This window comes from Venturia canescens, chromosome 4 (assembly GCF_019457755.1).
Source record: "Venturia canescens isolate UGA chromosome 4, ASM1945775v1, whole genome shotgun sequence".
Taxonomy (NCBI): domain Eukaryota; kingdom Metazoa; phylum Arthropoda; class Insecta; order Hymenoptera; family Ichneumonidae; genus Venturia; species Venturia canescens.
In genome coordinates, this window is record NC_057424.1 from 11825341 (window position 1) to 11844207 (window position 18867).

General features: G+C 42.6%; 2 protein-coding genes across 2 annotated transcripts in view; one reads left to right on the forward strand and one right to left on the reverse strand.

Moving 5' to 3' along the window:
* The window catches only part of ec (echinus), a 95943-nt gene that overhangs the window by 30936 nt on the left and 46140 nt on the right, over window positions 1–18867 (forward strand). The window lies entirely within an intron of this gene.
* LOC122408920 (thyrotropin-releasing hormone receptor-like) overlaps window positions 1–18867 on the reverse strand; it is a 62368-nt gene that overhangs the window by 12370 nt on the left and 31131 nt on the right. The window lies entirely within an intron of this gene.

Below are 18867 nucleotides of genomic sequence, written 5' to 3' on the forward strand. Positions count from 1 at the left end.
TCGTGCAGAATTCTTCGATTCTTAAAAAAGTGCTTTCGTAGTTACATTTTCAATTCAATAGCAATAAGCCCTCTGAAAAATGTATTTTTCCACGAAGAAAATCCATTGATAATGCATTTTTTTACACGAAGGCACTGAAAAATCTTGGCTTGGAAATGAGCGGTTTCTAGAAATATTCATTTCCGGTTTGAATAAAATATTATTTTATTTTTATAATCGAAGATTTGTTAAAAGTACTAACTAACGTAGGAAAAAAGCCCAAGAGAGTTGAGAAGAAAAGAGAAAATTTTTGTCCAGTTACAAGCGTAACGAGATGGAAAACTCGTGAAATTTTTTAACAGAAAAGTTTGTACATTGAACTTTCGCGAATTCGCTAGAACGCGCCTGCGAATAGGCCACACTCCCGACGTTTATGTTCGTGCACACGCTCCTTGTGTTGCGAATTATACTCTCGAGAGCAAAATAGACTGTAGCTGCGGAGCTGTAGACTCAAGTGTTTGAAAACATTCAGAATAAGAATCGCTCTACGTATCCAAACCAAATTTATCAGTTTTTGAATTAAATCAGAGCTTCGATTATTAATTGAATTACATTCCATAATGAGCTTACCTATCGATAATTGTATTGAATAAAGTTACAACAATTTTTCTTCTCGTCCAAAACGACAGCACTGCAGCATTAATTGCCAGTTAAATTAACGATCCAATCGTATAATAAATGTGGTTCATCAAATTTTCGAAAGTTTTTATTGAACGTAATAATTTATTAATCGAAAATCATAACTGTGTATTGCGCGCAGCGATTGCAATTGATTATCGTTTCCTTTGTTTGTGATCATAGCAGTTATCGAATTATTGAAATATTCATAAAATGAATCGATCGAGAAAGGGGGTGGACGATTTACACAGTTTTTCGAAGCATTCTCGACGAAAAAGTCACCAAAATTAGCAAGATTTTACGGTTTTTTAACGAGTTACGTGAAATACGAAACGCCATTCGAAGCGCACGATAAAATCAATGTGCCAAAACCAAACCGTCGAATGCCAAAAACGAAATTGCATTCGACGCCAAGGAAGATTGGACGTTTCACAAGAATAAACAGCGTCCCACATCCTTAAAATTAAGCTCGAAGCACCCTAAAAAATTTCTTCGAACCCAAAATTCAGCAACCTCGAATCCAACCGAAATGAACAACAATAATAGAGATCTCGATTCCCAATGCGAGCCCACCGTTTCAGATATACACTGAGATCGAACATCGTATCACGCAGTTTCATCGATATAGCCTCGAGATACAAAATCAATCAGGGTGCCTGACAATCGGTGCGCGAAGAACGTGTTACGATATTTCAACGATGCATTACAATAACGCACACCAATGAAAAGTGATCGAGCCTTGATCTCGTAAGTGCAAATTAAAAGGCCGAGTGAAAGTTGACCCGTTTAGAATCGATTGTATTCTCCCGCTATCCAACCGCCTTTTTACACAATAGTCACTGCACCCCGATTTTTATTATTGCTATTATTATCGGTGAGTTTCTTGAATCAACATATCCACGCTGAATGCTCCAGAGAGGCTGGGCACGCTTTTCCGCTATACACGCACGATTAGAGGGCGTTTTACTGTGTGTACTCGAGTTTTATTATACGAAAATGCCCTTTGCACTCTTGCGTCGGCCACTGATCTACGCCGCGTTCAATTCCGTCAGCTGGATTACGTATTACTCAGTTTTTGTTTACTTTTTATACTCGATAAATTACGTAAAAAACAAGCCATGAGAGTAAAAGTGAACGCGTGTCATTGCTCCAGATACAGAGTGCTTGAAAAGACCTGCCGAATTTCAACGGCAGAGAAAAATCTCGTTGGACGAGATGCGCTCATTTGAAAATGAACAAATTTGTTCGGATTATGGCGAAAATTATTTTGTTGGCAGCTTTTCAAGAAATATTTTGGGCTGAAAATGACCGAGGCCACTCGGTCAAAAATATAGTTATCTCGATGGACAATTTTTTAAATTTCCTCGTTCGCGAATGCTCCTTGGCTGCCCGAATTCTACGATTGAGATAAAAAGTTGCATAGTCGCGATAGCGTTGCGCCTTTGCCCTCGCTCCGAGATCACCGAGGTGTGCCTCTGGATCTCTTTGGCTAGTGAGCCACCGTTCTGCTTTGTCTCGATTCACAAACCGTTGAGAATGGAAAAATATGGGAGAACGGACGACGTGTACATGTGACGCCGCGCGTGTCGAACACACACGTACCGAGGTAAACTGCTTCTTTGAGATGGAATTTTTCTGCCTCTGGTAGTGCGCCACCCACGCCTTTCGTGCGTGCAAACGCGAAGAGATCGGCTCGACATTTTGCTGGGTTCGCGCCAATTCAGTATCGTTGAAAAAACGATTCAACGAAGGGTGAAATTTGTGCCTTTTTTGGGGTGCGATCCGGCGGGGGAAAACACTCCTTTGTGGCCGACTGTACACAAAGTTAGAAATAAATATTTGGAATTTCATTTTTTCACGTTATTCTCGAGGATTTGACGAATATTCTCGATCCCCGGACCGAGATTCGATTCCAGATTTATGGTGATGAGATTAATATTCAAGATTCCTTGAGGACTTTTTCTTAAATTGAGTTTCTTGTGTCGATTCTGAAATGCACTTTGAAAACACAGAAAATCAAACAGGAGATCTCTCGTGACGAGAATACGAGTACTCGTTGTTTTGTTGTCGAAGGGTTTCTTTGACGCATGAGAAAAGCTTTGGAAAATATCTGTTTCAAGTTTCCATCTCAAACTCGAGAGGGTGTGGCTATATTTTGAAACGTTCGAGTACGCTTCGCGGGGTGCGGTTTATCCTCGGGTTTATCGGTCTTTAACTCTTGAAACACGATTATATCTTCGGGGAGTGAGCGTTCTATTTTCTTGATTGTTTCTTCAAGCCAGACACGGGAACGAACGAGAGAAAAAGATTCCCGTGCTCGAAGAAATGCAAAGCAACGAAGCTGTTGTCTCAGTGTCAACGTTTCCATCTCGCCTTCCTCTCATTCGTCTTTTTTTCTGCTTTTTCCATCAAGAAGGAGCTCGTAATCTTACCGTAATATTCTTGCTCGTATACTCAATTCTTATCGCTCTGATTATCTTCAAACTCGCCAATAAGTCTCGACGTCTTTAGTTGAGCTTGCAACATAAAAATGAAAATATTCATTTTTTATCACTTTTCTTATTATTGCTCGTACTAAACTCAGGAATTGCGTCGATGAGCAATTGTTTTTTGCCCTGCAAAATTCTCGTCGAGGGGACGGTTAAAAAATACGTTTCTCGTCAACTGCATGGATCGACCCAAATCAAGAATAAATAACAATGCCCATTGATTGCAAATAATATTAAAATTCTTAATAATTTTATTCATTTTCAGTGCTTTTCCCGTCAAGATTATTTTTTTGATGGAGCATAAAAGAATTGAAATCGAAAAAAATTTTAAATTTAGATGCTTTTCAACTGTGTGTACGCTCCCCTTTGGCATTCCTCGGTCACAAGGTCATTTTTTCATTCCTTTTTATTGACAATCTTGCAGTAAAACGTTTTCGCTCTTGAAATATATTCACTTTACCAACGGCCGCAGACATGTGGATCCCTCGGCGATTTCGTTATTTTTTCGTGCTTTCTCGTCTTCGTATGTGCAATATTTTGTGCATCAAGAAAATCTGTGTGGGAAATGCTACTGTAGCGAGAACGGGGAAGGAAAATACATCCCTGTGGCTTTGATATCGAAGAAAGTACAGCCATTTCTACCCACACACACGACAGACCACACGTCTGTTATCGCTGCTAGCTCCGAAAGGATCCATTCGCTACAATGGACACTTCTTTCTCATCCTGTCTCCGGAAAATGCACAGCCTTATCAGTTAAAGCGGCTGAACGAGCAGTTTCGTTTGTTTGTTTTTTTTTTTATCGCGAAATGTGGTGTCCCTGGATTGCCACCTGGCGGTCGATTGAGAAAAATATCTTCTGGCTATTTATCGCATCCCTTACTCGACCCCCTTCGCGCGGTAAGCCAAATGACACAATTCTCGAGATGTTTTTATTTATAAATTCCAACGCCAAGGAATAATCGAATTGACGAGAAAAAACCAATCAGAGATCATCACGCTGCGAATAAGAATCGTTATTTCGACTTTGCCATTGAAATGATCAATTTTCTCTCGAATTGACGATATCGAGCCACCGGCGAGTCTCAAAGCCCCCCATCGCGTGGGCATTACTATGAAAAAGTTTTATGATCGCGAAGCAAGCGTCGAAGGCTGAAAGGGGAAGAGTGAAGTAATCCAAATACGTCAACAGAAATAATAGTCGCTACTTATTTCACGCACGTGTGCACCACGTGAGCATACACACGGGAAGTTAATATGAAACTAAAAGTTGTTACGGCGTGGCCCACCCCCGCGCAGCGAACGAAGCTTAATTACATATTCAGGGGTGCGTGAGGTGGCTGACTCACAAAGAGTAGCTAGCTCAGCCCTCCTTACGGGAAACATTGTATACTAACGAGCCAGTAGTCCGATGGGATCCAAGAGTTTATGGGAACGAGACACACGGAGAAAGAGATGGAGAAAAGAGAGGTTCATAAAAAACGAGGGAAAGAGGGAGGGAGGGAAAGAGATGATCGAACCTGGCATTGTTCTCCAAACACCTGCCACGAAAACGAGCAACCTGCTGCCGCTAATAGTGTGCTAGTAAGTCGGAGTCTCCTCCGATAGCGGCGTCCCTCTCTTCAACATTTCCGGGAAGCGATTAAACCATAGTGAGCCATGTAATACTGCGCTGAGAGTCACGGAAAAAGATTTGATTATTTGATTGTTCATTTCGCTGCTGAGGATACGAGTGCAGAAGTCAGTAATCATTTTTTTCTTCGCATATTCCTACGAATCCACAGTTATATTCAATTGCTCTTTCTGGGCAACTATTCGACAATAAATTTTTCGCAAATTAAACAAAAGCTATTCCTCCCTCTGCAGGGACCGAGGCCCCCAGCAGTCCGAAACGTTTTCCAATTACACAGTTTTATCACGAAGATAATCTGCCACTAATGACTTACGAATTCTACGATTTTCTGAGACTCCGATAATTCACACGGTGTTGTGTGTTTCCCCCATCGCTGCAATCGGATTCAAACGTATCAGCTTACACTCGAGCAGGCATGAAGGAAATTGAGCAAACTTGTAACGCTTTGATCAGCGCAACGTTGTTGAGCAAAAGGAGAATTCATTTCCTCTGAATCGGTTCATTAGAATACGGAGTTGAAAAAGAAGGACGCGCAGTGTGGCTCGTACACACTTCGGCTCAAGCACAGAGACCTTTTTTTTCTGGGTAACACGTGGGAAGGGTTTCGTCGGTCAAAGTTTCCGATCTCAGGACCGGATCCATTGCGTGTAATTGCACAGTTTTTCCCCTCTGACGCGTGGGCTTCGATGAGTTTCTACAAATGTTTGACGGAGCGCGGACGCTGATGACTCGGACGCCCAGATTTCCTTTTTCGGTGGCCGCGAGCTGCTCCCACTCGAATAAACTCTCGAACCGGCGTCGCATTCATCGGCCAGGACAAACACCCAGTGAATTTCTCTCCGCATTTACCGGGCCAATGAATCATCGCGAATATTGAGAAATCGAGGATGAGCGGACGTGTCGTTGGAATTTCCGTTTTCGATCGAAATCCGAAGCTTAATTATTCGATTCCCAAAGCCACTCGCGAGAACCCTCGAAACTCAAGTAATCCGAGTTCCAAGAAGACGTTTTTATTTTAAATGAAAAATATCAAGAAACGAAGAATCTCTTGATACGATTTTTCGAATCGGAATCATAATTCGGGCGTGCAGCTGATCGCACGCGAATCTTGATCCACGTGATCCAGAGCCCACGATCTCGAACCTCCCACGCCCAGGTTGCGATATCACGCGCTCCTTGAGACTGTGGCCGCGCAGAAGAGAAAGAAGGAGGAAGCGAGAGGGACAGGGAGCGAGGGGAGGGATGATTATTGTCCCGGTGCGACGAGAGGATCCGTGGGCACGTGCCCGTCTCGCAGCTGCCTGCTTCTTTTCCTAAGCGCGCAGTTCTCGCGTATTCCACATGTTTCTGCAGCTGGATCTTCATCCTGCACGTTTAAGTATCATGTAGTATTAAAGTTCAGCAAAAGTCCTTGGATTTGTGGGCTTTTATTGAGGTGCAATGCCGTACGAGTGCTCGTAGCGAAAAAGCAGCTTCTCGGTCGCTCGACTGACAAAATTTTATTTGACGATATTCCCCAGACGAAAAAGTGTGATCGTTCCACCAACAATAAGTTTCAGAACGTCTGAAATCTCACTGAAGAATAAAAAGTTGGAAAAAATCGTCGTGCTCGGGAAGCGAGATGATTTTCCACCGAACGTCACTTCTTTTGCTGTAAAAACGAGTGTCCCATAAACAACCGTATGCTTTGGAACTGATAGCAGTATCATGTAACTTTTGTCGACGAGGGCGCAGAGATGGCGCATTTCGCCGAGCGTTTGTTGTATCGTTAACGGGTCCCGGGGAATTTACGATCAGGAAGTTTCCAGAGACTCGCTAAAGTTTCCCTAGACGAAATATAATGTTTTGGCGCTCGAGAAAATATAGGGGGGAGAAGAGCACTCGCGTGCACCGTTCGCCACGTATTACAAGGAGACTCCGCGCCTGTAACGAGTGCAGAAGCGAGAAAATTGTTTGGCAATCTTCTCCCGTACCGAGCAAGCTAGGAGTGCACTAAAATTCTTTTACTTTTCACCGTTTTTATTTCGTTTTATAGTCATACATAAAACGCTCACGCGGAGCGTAGATATGAAGTTTGAAAGTGTAACAGAGGCTGTTTCGCGTCGGGTTGGGGATCCACTGTTTTTACAACGAAATTGCATCCTCTTTGTGGCGGACTCATCGACGCTGCCTCCGTTCAAACAAGTTCAAGGTAACTTTAACGTTGAGCCCTGTTTTCTCTCTTTTTTTTTCGTTCTCTGTCGCTCTCCTCCTCCCTCCCATGGCGAGTTGACGAACCCGGTCGAGTCGAGAGGGTTCGAAGGTCCCGCCGTTAATGTCACGTTCAAAGCCGACTCACTGGCCCATGCATCCGGGACTTTTGTTGCTCGCTGTGTTTTCTACGAGACAATAATCCCATTGTACACATTAGAGTGTGCGCATGCTTTCTTCAATCGAGCTTCATACCTCCACGTACGCCAGCGCAGTCCCGTCAAAATATGAAGCATGGTCAGGAAAACTCATACGGTTACCGTCTCGGGGACGTGCGGCGCTACGCTGACTGAGGAAGTCGCTCGTAAAATCCTGAAGGGGGAAACCTCCGTCGATTTTTTTCCGCTTACATCGCGTCCGGGGAGAGGAGAAATCGGGGCGAAGGGATTTTCTCGCTGTTGGAGGAACGGGAACGGTTTTTCGTACTTCGAGCAACACTTTTGAAATGTTCCGTCCATGTTTATCGCGCGATTGGTGCTCCAGCGCGTGGACACGGAATCCTGCCTAGGCCTCTAACGAATTGGCTGTCAATGCGAGGCGAAAGTTTCGCGTCAATGCTATGAAAATCGATGCACTTGGGTCAATGTCGGACGCACGTGAGCTTCCCGGGAGTGATGAAAAGTGAAATGTATGAAATAACGAAGTGCAGTTTATACACAAGCAGCAGGTGTTTCTCCGAAGCAAAAACGCTTTCCTGACTCATCGCTAATAGTGCCAGGTGCCGGGGCTGCTCGGTGGCTATGTGTTGGCTCGCGCCGCGTGTCGAAACGAGAGGAACCGGAAGTTCGTAGCTGGTGTTCCGAGATATCAAGACGCTTTCGCAGCAATTTTTCTCTCTCTGAAATTCGTGATGTTCGAATTGAGCAAGTTCTGACGTTCTTGTCAGCAAAGTTTTTGATGAACGCATCGATAGAAGACGTTTCGAAATGCCAAGAGATTCGACAGCTCCAGAAAAGTCGAGGGAGCTTTTTTCTGGATCATTTGAAATGAGAATAAACTTTCTCGAAGGGTCTCCAGACTCTTCTTCCAATGTTTATTTTGAGATGAACACAGAAAATCGCATCGTTAGAAAGGCTGAAGCTGAGATGAGGCGGAAGTGATTGTGGCGCGGGTGTTACTGCGTTCCCAAATCTGGTCACACGCCGTGGGTCAGATGCCAAAAATCTCTTCTCCTCCTCGTTCTTCCGTTTCTTTTCCGTCTTTGTTCGAGCCTCCAGGCTTTTTCTCGTTACGCAACGTTAGAGGCCTACTTAATGCATGCTTAACTTAAAACAGAGCACATGCGAGAGCAGGAAAGACACACGAAGGAGAAGGAAGAAGCGAAGAGGTGTAGCGAGAAGGGGTCTTTTTCATGGCTAACCGAGCCACCGATCTCACCGAGTCGACTCTCCAAGACGAAGGTGTATACGTAAGAAAGGACAGGAGTACGCGAGGGAGACCCACAGCCGGACTGCCGTTTTGCCCAGAACTCTCTGACGAAGTGAAGAACCGTGAACCACGTGTGGGAAAACGCCACGATGCGAGACTGAGAAACGCTCCTTCGTTCGATCCTCCGCTCCCTCCCCTTCCAGACGAAAAGAGAGTTCGTCGTTCTTTACACACTGACATAATACACTTGACTATTGCATATTTATGAGAGTGGGCGTACAACCAGTTAGCTTTTCGTAAGAACAGTGTCTTTTCGAAATTCGTCTTTTCACTATCTCGGCAAACGATCTTCATTGATGAGGAGCGAGCAGACTTTAAATTATGAGAAAAGTCTCTGTATGCAGCTCTATATTTATGAGTCTTGCTGGCAGCTTTTATTCCGGAATTATGACTGTCCGTTGAAATGGAAAACCGTAGAAAAGCCTATTCTGCATGAGTCATGAAAGCCGGTGGAAATTTTGTGCCCTCGCACCGTCTTACGAACCTCTTTTATTCAACGTATTTTATATCGAACCATGAAAACATCCAACGCATTGTCAACGCAGACGAAGACCGTTCAACCTCTTCGAATAACTGCCAATCAGTCGCAATTATTCTTAAGAGTGGCCCTTCGCCAAATGACCTTTTTTCAATAATCGCGATCCCCTTCGGTCTTTCCTCGACACGATTCCTAGCTCTCTTGTTCCTCCATCGTGCATCGCTTCTCGGGCTAATTTCACTCCTGTATCCATACACGTGCGACTAGCTCACTCTCGATTCTCGTATCTCAGCTCCGACAGCTCATCCAGAATCAATCTGCGAAATCTAACCCCGCGTTCAACCAAGCGATTTAACGTGTACAGACTGCGGCGTAATTTCTACAGGCGCAGATATATTTGTATATCGATTCAACCAGTGTTTATCCAAGCATCGCAACTTTTCCACGGGATCTCGGACAAACATCTCTGTGAATATGAGCCCTGCTCGCGGCTGTACACGCACTGTAGCTGCTCTTACGACCAAAACCGTCCCACTGATCTCATGTTCTGAAGTCTCCAAGTACCATGATCTGCGCGTCGTTTCTTCTCTGCTGCTCTGAGAACGTTATAGCACGTGATAATAATGCGAACACTCGCGTCAACGGTTTAGACGACGTTGATACGCAGCAGTCTGCGACTACTTTTGACCACTCAAAAGAGACTCAGAGTGGTTTTTTCTTCTATTTTATTTTTCCACAACTCTCGTTAAATAATAAAAACAGTTTGGACAAAACTAAAACGCGGTCCATACATTTCATGAAAAGATTTCATGAAAAAAACAAGTTATCACAAACATCATTTACAGAGAGCACAGAGATCCGAGACGCTGAAAACGACAGCTCTACATCTCATTTTAATAGTTACTGAGTTACCATTACAAGCTCTTTATTCCTTCGTTTATTTATACCTAAAATGTAAGAACAAACATGTGCGAATAAATAAACGTTAATAATAATGAAACTACTTTTATTCATAATCCTAATAAGGAGGAGTCAATTAAATTAAACTTCAATGCTGGATTAATTTTTAAATCATCTTTCTGAAGCATCGAAATTGATTTTCCTTCATTACGGTTTTGGTGGGCGACGAAAAACTTTTCTTTTTAGATTTTCCAAAGTGTTTTTTTTTTTAAATCAATTCAAGTGATTGCTGCATCAGTTATTATTGGAACGGAGCTTTTTCAGTTAACAAACAGAAGCGTAGTTTTAAACAACTGACACACATTTTGAACATTTTTGAGGAAATCCGAAAAAATCTCATTTCACGAGCGATTTTTTTGTTTCAGGATCATTCTAAAAGTGGCTCGAGTTCAACTGTTTTCATGTCGAGATTGAATCAGCAAATTTACGAATGAATTTGAGAAACGATTTTTGACTTTGTGCTTTCATATTCAATTTCGTGATACTTTTTATCGAATTTTTGTCAACTCGATACAAATATGTCGTTCACTAATTGAAAATGAATCGCTACACATCATCCAGTAAGTTACCGATAACGCAATGAATAAATGATACGGTGACTGCACGACTGCCCACCCAACAGATCGCCCATGCTGCTTTAAAGGTGACAGAAAGGGACACGTGTTCGTTGATTAATGCGCTCGATTAAAGAAGGTCCGTATGCGCCGATTACTATCCCTATTCGTACCGTCGTACTCCGTCGATCATCGTACCCAAGTACTGTTTGTATTACGTGTGCCAATGACGTAAGTTCCAGCATCCGAACCCACGCGACATCCCACTTTACTCGTTTCGTTAACGGCTCCCGTGCTACTGTGCGCTATGAATTGATAGTTTTCCAACTTCGAGATCAGGCTCTCGGGCACGTACGGATTCAGCAAAGCGGAAAACGTACAATGTTGCAAATATCGCTCCGTGTATATCAAAGAGAATTTGCCTGATGTGTTATTCTAGGGCCATTTCCCGTTATCGAGTGCTCGCGAGTTTGTTGAATTGATCTCTACAGGGTGTCCGACGTTCAACGATCGGTTGCGTGCACACTTTTCGTCGCTGCGCACCTCGTCGACGATCGGACTGGACCGAGGGCCTCCCCTGCCGAGCGCGAGCGATCGCGATTCGGTAGAAAATGAAAGTGTGTAGAAAAAAATTTGTGACGCCACGTTTTTGGCGCTGTCACTCCAGTTTTGAGGGCGACTTGAAAATTGACTGGGTTTGAGGGACGCTTGTGAGGGATGATTTGCAAAAGTCTCTTTCGGACTCTTCCCCGACCGGATTGCCAAAAATCGAGGAGTTTCTTCGGTTTCTTTTTGCCTGGAATTTCATCCCACATTTCCAGCCGTTTTCCAGCTAATTCGCCGATTTCGGCACGCGAAAATTCGTTCAGAACAATACCGCCGCTGTTGAGGTTCCAACTTGGGTCACCCGATACGTGAATCGGATATCAAGAGATTTGGAAAGAGATAGAGAGAAGCGGGAACGAGAGGATTGTCCGCTCCTCACCGAGAATTTGCAACTCGCACATGTGAGTACGGTAGCAAATGCGAGCGTGTTCGAGCCTATAGTAGGTCATCCGTTCCGAGCAGGAAGAAAATCTCGCGTTCCTTGGGCGTGGTCCTGCGGAATATCATAGCTGTGAATATCGCTAATGCAATACGTACGCGAAAATGTACTCGGCACACATGAGCGCATATTAGATGTTCGCTCGAATTTTTTCGGTACGGAGTACCTGCGTGCTTGTAATTGGCGAAGGATGAAACGAAAGAAATCCATCGAGTTGAGTATCCGCGCTCCGAATACTTGGAAATGGAACAGGAAACGGACCGAGAATTCTGCGGCTGTCTCTCAACCCGTTTCCTCGATGCGTCTGGGAGACAAAAACTAAATTTTTCTACCGCGGACGAAAATTCTGATGCTATTCTGAACCCATCGATCTCGTGCTTGCCAAATCCCATTTTTTGTACGATTTTTCACGGAGCTCAGCAGTCTGAGAAATACTGAGTGAGAACACGCCAACCTTGACACGTCACGGTTAACGCAAATGTTGGATTCTTCGCGGTTTTTTATTTACAGACGGACGAGGAATTTATCGGATACAATTTGATCGCTCCAAGTGTCTGGGGTCAAAAGTTCAGAAATATATTCTGCACGAACCGGGCGAGGCGATCTTTGAACTCATTTATTTACTAATAATTATTTATAATTCCATTCGAGCGAAGCTACTGCTTCGATACATTTTGGAATTTAATCGAAACTTTTGTTCACTTTTCTACGAAGCAACATCCGGTGCAGGATTTTCGTTGCACAATTCAGTTACATCGGGAGATTGAGTTTCGAAAAAATTGTCAGAATTCTTGACTCTCTGGTGGAAGCCCCCGATAGTTCTAACTCTTACGGTCGAACGAATTTTTCACTGATTGCTGAATTTATGTGCTTCGTCTTCGTTATTGTTTCAACAGACATTCAGTGGATGCTGGACTAAACACAATAAAAGTGGAAAGAATCACGATACGGTAGCAACCGATCGTTACAAAGAAACGTTTTTTCTTTATAACCCGAAGCTCGTTGTCTCTGAGTCTGTGAGCAATTCCGTGGAGGCTACTGTAAGCACCATTGCCTTCAAGCTCGCTACTCCGCGCAATTGTTTCGTTTTCTTCCTCATTGTCAGAGTGGATTCGCTTTGGTTTCGTGTACAGGCGGTTCCAGGGAAAATTTACAAGCTCGCGATTCTGTTGAATGATTATAATCAACTCAGACGTTCATTCTTCATTTTCAGTATCGCCTGAAGTATTCGAATGACCCCGGGAAAGAATTTTTCAGCTTTTCCCCTCATTTTTTTCATCAGATTCCTTCATTTTTCGAATAATTTATTCGCCACATCGACCTTCGATTTCCGACATTGATGGAACATGCCGAAATAAAAATCGGACTCTTCCCTTGTCCTGGGAGATCAGAAAGTAACGATTCCGTCTAAAATGTTCTTCGCACATGTAACACTCCTGTACGTCGAGAGCTCCAGTTCTTCGGATTGCCAATTTGCGATCCACCGGGCGCTCGCGTCCACTTTTTCTCCCTGTCCAGTGCAAGTCTCTCCTGTTAGTTTCACGTACGCCTTTTTTTCCTTGCTCTAGACCTTTTATAAACCATGAAAAGTTGTACGTTCTCTCGGGAATTACAGAATAATTCCAAGTTTAAGGTTATCGGAAAACGCCATTTCTGACAGATCTTTTCGATCGTGTTCTACAATTGCGTGAGAAAGAAAACGAACACTTGAACGAAACAGTTAAGACGAAGAAACTGAAGGGCGCACTTGTCTTTTTCGTGAACCATCGACAGCGGATCAATTCTGATCAATCGAAAGTCCCGATGACGAATAAACGCTGGCAACTTCGAATTACTCAACGATCTTAGCTCGCGTATAATTGAATTCTGAAATCCAGGCCAAAAGAGCGTCAATTACGACAATTATATATACATCTGGAAAGGTATTGATTATGAATTGGCAGAGATGCCAGGAGCGGCTGGAACAATTGACGTGGTCGGACGGTTTACGACACAGACGAATCGTCGAGGCCTCTCGAGGAATGTCGAGCATCGTGGATTAGTTAGGAGCGTCGAGATATCCATTAGTTGGCTTGAAGAATGTCCTGTTACTGCAATTGATGCGATGTTCGGAGTATTTGAACCACTCTCGTTCCGCCAGTAGCTACAAGAAAATGTGACGAATGTTTGGTTTTCTCTCCGTTCAGCAATAAAAATTACGTCAAAAAGTTTGGAATCCAACAGGAAGCTTATTTGTGTAGCTAGAATTTTGTCATGAATGAGGCTTTCTTATTTGCGGATATGCTGCTTGTACATCCTTGGAATTTTACTGTAAAAAATATGATGGAATAGTGCAGATGCGAATGGCGTAAAACAACAAAAATGGTTAAAACGCAGTTAAATAGTGTTCCGTTAAAATCGAACCGGATGAGTTTAAAATCGGGACGGAAAAATCGGAACAAAAATAGAAAAAATATAACTTTTCGCATATTCTTCCACTGTTTGTCCTGCTACAAGTTTGTAAATGGAATGGGGAGCAATGATAATAAAAAGCTACCATCGTATCTTGATGTAGACGAATTTCCATGTTGTTGGGCTGAAAAAATGGTGTTTTTGGGGTTTTTGGTTCTCAAAAAGCCATCGATCTGCCAACGTTTTTGCTGTGGAACTGGAGCGCCTTAATTATACGATCTATTGTTCGGGTAATCTGAAGAAGCCTCCTTAAGGAATGCCCGGTGGCTCATAAAAACGAGGCAAATGCCTCGTGGACTGGAAAACTCCTTGTTTCGTGCCTTTTGCGGCATTGCACAATTTTCCTTATTGAACGATTTCTTGCAGAGCTCTCTATCGACATCGTAGGAATGCTTCGCGATGCCGCACAGTATTCGAAAAATATTTAGCTCGTAACTCTTGTTACCGCCGACGCTCAAACTTTATAATGCAAACGCATGAAAAGTTTTTTTTTTCCTAAAATAGATTGCCAGGAATTTCACAATATTTCGTCCCTCGGTATTCCATAATGAACGTCGTAAAATATAGCGACCGAGCTTTTATCGATGTTTGGTACAGACCACTCTTCACTTTGATTCCACTTTTGACGTAACAAGAACTTTGATGAAAGTATGTGAACTCGAGCTCCCTGGAACAAACCCTATTTTTATATAAAATATAAAATTCTCGTTCTTGTGTCTTCGCAGCTGCATAATTTAAATGATTTTTTTAAAAAATAGTAAGGGCACTGGGACTAAAATTCTTGCGTCTTCACTTGTGAATGGGCTCGATTTTCTTCCTCCGATAGTGTGAGAAGTGCGGGGGGGGGGGGGGGGGGGGGCAAGGGTATCAGATTTAGATGTTTTTTGTTTCTTTTATAAATAAAAAGTGGTTGGATGGTTTTACGTAAAACCTTCTACACGTTTTTTTACATACTCAGAAGTACCGGAAATTTTTTTTTTTTTTTTCAATTTTTCTAATGATCTATTTTTGTGCAATGGTGTGTTGAAAATGGCACCTCTTGAATCGATGTTGACAGCAAAACGGAAAGAGTTTTTATCCCAGCAACTTGATTCAAATTGCATTTTGTATGAAAAAAGGACATTTTCAGCATGACGTAGCCATTTTTTGATAACTTTTTTTTTTTATAAACAATTTTTTACTGAAAAATCCACAAAAATTGTGATTTTTTCTTCAAATGGTCGCAATTTTTTTTTCCAAACAATATTTTGAAAATCCCCTGCGTCATGCGACAGCTAGTAGCATACATTTTAAGAAACTTTTTGAAACACCGATTCCGGCGGATGCCATTTTTACCGCACCATTGTACAAAGAATACCATGGAAAAAATTTAAAAAAAATTTTTTTTCCAGTACTTCTGAGTATGCAAAAGATGTTTACAAGGTTTCATTTAAATCCATCCAACCAATTTTCATTTACAAAACAAACAAAAAACACCTAAAATTCCAACGTTTACACTGTTTATAGCCCTTAAAAAGAGACGACGAGGCCTGAAAAAGTAAATTTGTATTGAATCATTAAGTTGAATGAAAATAATGTTTTTAGATGATCAAAAGGTCGTAGACGACCATAATTTTTAAAACGATTTTCAGTTTCCCAAGACAAAGAACAATTGTCGAATAAAATCGAGCCTCGGGGTGAGTCGGTTAGCAGTACTTGAGTAAACGCAGAGCATGAGACTCGCCATTTTTCTATCTGGAGGAACAATGCATGGGAGGACGAAAAAGAGTAGTTCGCGCGTAGCATGCACAAAAGAGAGTCCTCCCATAACAACGCGGTTAATTCGAAAGGGAAAACAAACGTCATAATTCTCGTGGTTCAAGTGGCGCGAGAACTCTAGTTTTAAATACATTACGAAAACGTCGTACAACGTCTTTCAAAAACTATATGCATCCTGGGTGCAGGATATGTATAAAGATTGTAACAAAGAAATAAGACCGACTCGGCATAAATTCGACTTCAATTCATCAGCTCAATCTTCAAATCGATCAAACTCTGATTCCCCAGTTTAATATGGACACCATTTCCGGGTGTGTCGTGAGAAAAATTGGAGCATCTTCCCCTCCTTCGTTCGCTGATCGAAAACAATTCGTAGTTTTTCAACTTGCCCCAATACTGCGTGAAATAAAAAATGGCTCAATTACAAATGTTTTTTTCGTTCATTTCGTTGATCTCCAACGTTGCAAACTTCAGCGTCATCTTTTCCCTCCGAATTCCGAGACCTTTGGAACAGTCTGTACAGCAAAGTTCATGCCTCCATAAATGCTACTCGCAATTCACGAGCCCTGTGAGAGGACTGCTCCTGCCTAATTGCCAAGAGAGATTATTTTTGCTGAAGGTTGTCTCGGCGTTTAGTGAAACCTGGCAAGTTGTGCACTCTTTTAAATGTCTTTTCCCATTTCCATTGGGAGGAAAAAGTGCTACTACATTGAGTCAAGTTTGAAAAAGTGAGACGTTCGACGGGGTCAGCCACCAGTTCGCGGAGAGTCTTTTCTACGCCTGACTCAGTGTGGTTCATCATCATCATCATCGCGATCAACGGCGCCAACGCTTTGAGCTCTCTGCTGCTCGCTGTACGGCGGGGCGTCCTCCGAAGCGCCGGCTCTCCCACGTGGCTCAACCACCGTGACCACATAGTAAAACACCTACTAATGGAGGAATATCCCGGTGGGAGGACGATAAAGATTGGTGTGTTTGCGAGAGAGTGACAGTGAAAACATACATAAATGTATATGAGTGTAGACCCTGTTTTAGAATGGGATATTCGAGATTTCATCTACGAGGGTGTGAAGCTCACTTTTTGCTTCTCTCTTAACAAATCCATCGCTGAATATTTCCCAATAAGCTCAATTTTATTTATCGTCATAAGAGAGGCCTCGAGATCATTTCTTTCACTTTTTCATCGATTTTAACGATCGCGGAAGAGCTCGGTGAGCACACGTAATAAAAATAAGAAAAATCACGTCCACTTCCACCGAGATACCTCCGCGGTAAATACGTTGAACAAATATTGAAACGAAATATGAATTGATCGACTGATCGTTCTGACTATGAAGACAGTTGGCAACGGAAACAATAATGGAGTAAAAATGAGCGCATCAAAGATTCACTCCGGGCACGAAAGTTCACGTGTCCTTCAGTTTTTTGTCGAACGCTGAAACTTTCAAAAAGTTATTTATTCACGTCCATTTTTCACGATTTTCTCGTAAAAACAATTCGCAGAAACCATTTCTTTAGAGTTTCTCAATATTTTTGGAATTTCGTGAGGACTCGCCGATGTGAAAACGAGTCGAGGCGAGGCGAAGGGCACTGGCAAGCCGCGGGGGAAAAAAACAGAGCACAACGGACTACCCTTGATAATATAAGCGAAACCGGAAGTCGCCACCGGAACTCCTTCTCCCTGGTGAACCCAAGGAAGGTTCACATGGGCAATATTCTTTGCTGTGCTCATCGCCGGAGCTCAGGATAATTTTCTTGAGTCAGAGTCCTAGAGGGCGCTACTTATTTATCCTCTTCTCCTTCTCCTTCTTCTTCTTCTGCTACTTCTTAAGCGCCCATATCTTTGTATATTCGTGGCTACCGACTGTTGGGAGCTCGGATCAGATAAAACTGTTGATTCACACCGTTGGGATACGTGCGTGTGTACTGAGCAGAAGTGCGACGTCCGATACGTTCCTCCACATCGTCGTACGCGAAGTTCTGTTTACCTGCCAAGTCAGTTTTGTATCTGATGGAGGCGGGTCTACGAAATATTCATAGGCTAGTTTTTTACTCCTCCATGAGAGTTTTTTCCTCCATATTTTGATTCAGTATTCTCTCATGGTGCATTCCAGATTTCGTATCATCTTGTTCATTATTTATTTAATTAATCGCAAGGCTCCTGTCAGTAATTTGCCCTCAGCGTTGTCGTTGATCAAAAAGCCGCTGCGGCGAGTACCTTAATGAGTCTCCTGAGTGCTGATTACATTCGTGTTATCAAAATCACATTTTTTCCGAAGTTTCTACACACTTTATTTCAGGTACATTCGCATCTGGGGAGTTTTCGTATCCAAGCGATTCGTTACTGAATCAAATATTCTTTCGGGTTCAACTCCAAATGTTTGGAAAAAAAATGAAGAATTCTATTCGTAGCAAAGCGGTTTTGATTCACTGAGAAATATTTTTCAACACTTTCTTCGATTAGACACGAGAACTTTAGAGTTCGAACGTCTGGATTAATTAAAGACTTTCGCAAGTGCAGGGAAAGTAATTATCAGCGCTTTTAGCTCCACTTCGAATAAATAGCATTCTCAGTTTTAATGATTTGACGATTGACGAATAATGGAAAACCGACCTTTCGTTATTCCTATACAACTTCTATAAACTCCCCAAAGACAATAAAAATCGTTTGAGTATCCGGTAACTGTTAATATTAATATTGAACGCGAATATTCGACACGCGTTGGCACATTGCAAGTGTGTCATTCGCGTCATAAAGTGTACGTTACCGCCAGAGAGTTTATTACTTCTCTAAAACAAACGTTACAATAGGACCCAGCTGCGCACGTAGTACTACGCGAGATTTTTGCCTCGGTATACTATGTCCACGTGAGCGGTACTGTACCGCACAACGTGAACCAAGATGGCGCCGGGTCAACATCCTCCAATCAGTATGGAGAACTCTACGAGCTGTGCGCTTCGACTACAGCTTTGTTCTATTCTTGGTTGCTCGATGCAAATATTTTTCATCGTTTCTCCAGCAGCGATAAAGCGATGCGCGAGTATCTTCGCATCATTGAATTCGAATTTGATGCCAATCCAAGTGGTTTTATTCGCAGTAGTTATCGAAAGTATTTTTTTAGGGAAGTTCCGCTGAGAAAATTGTGAGTTTTCTAATAAAAATC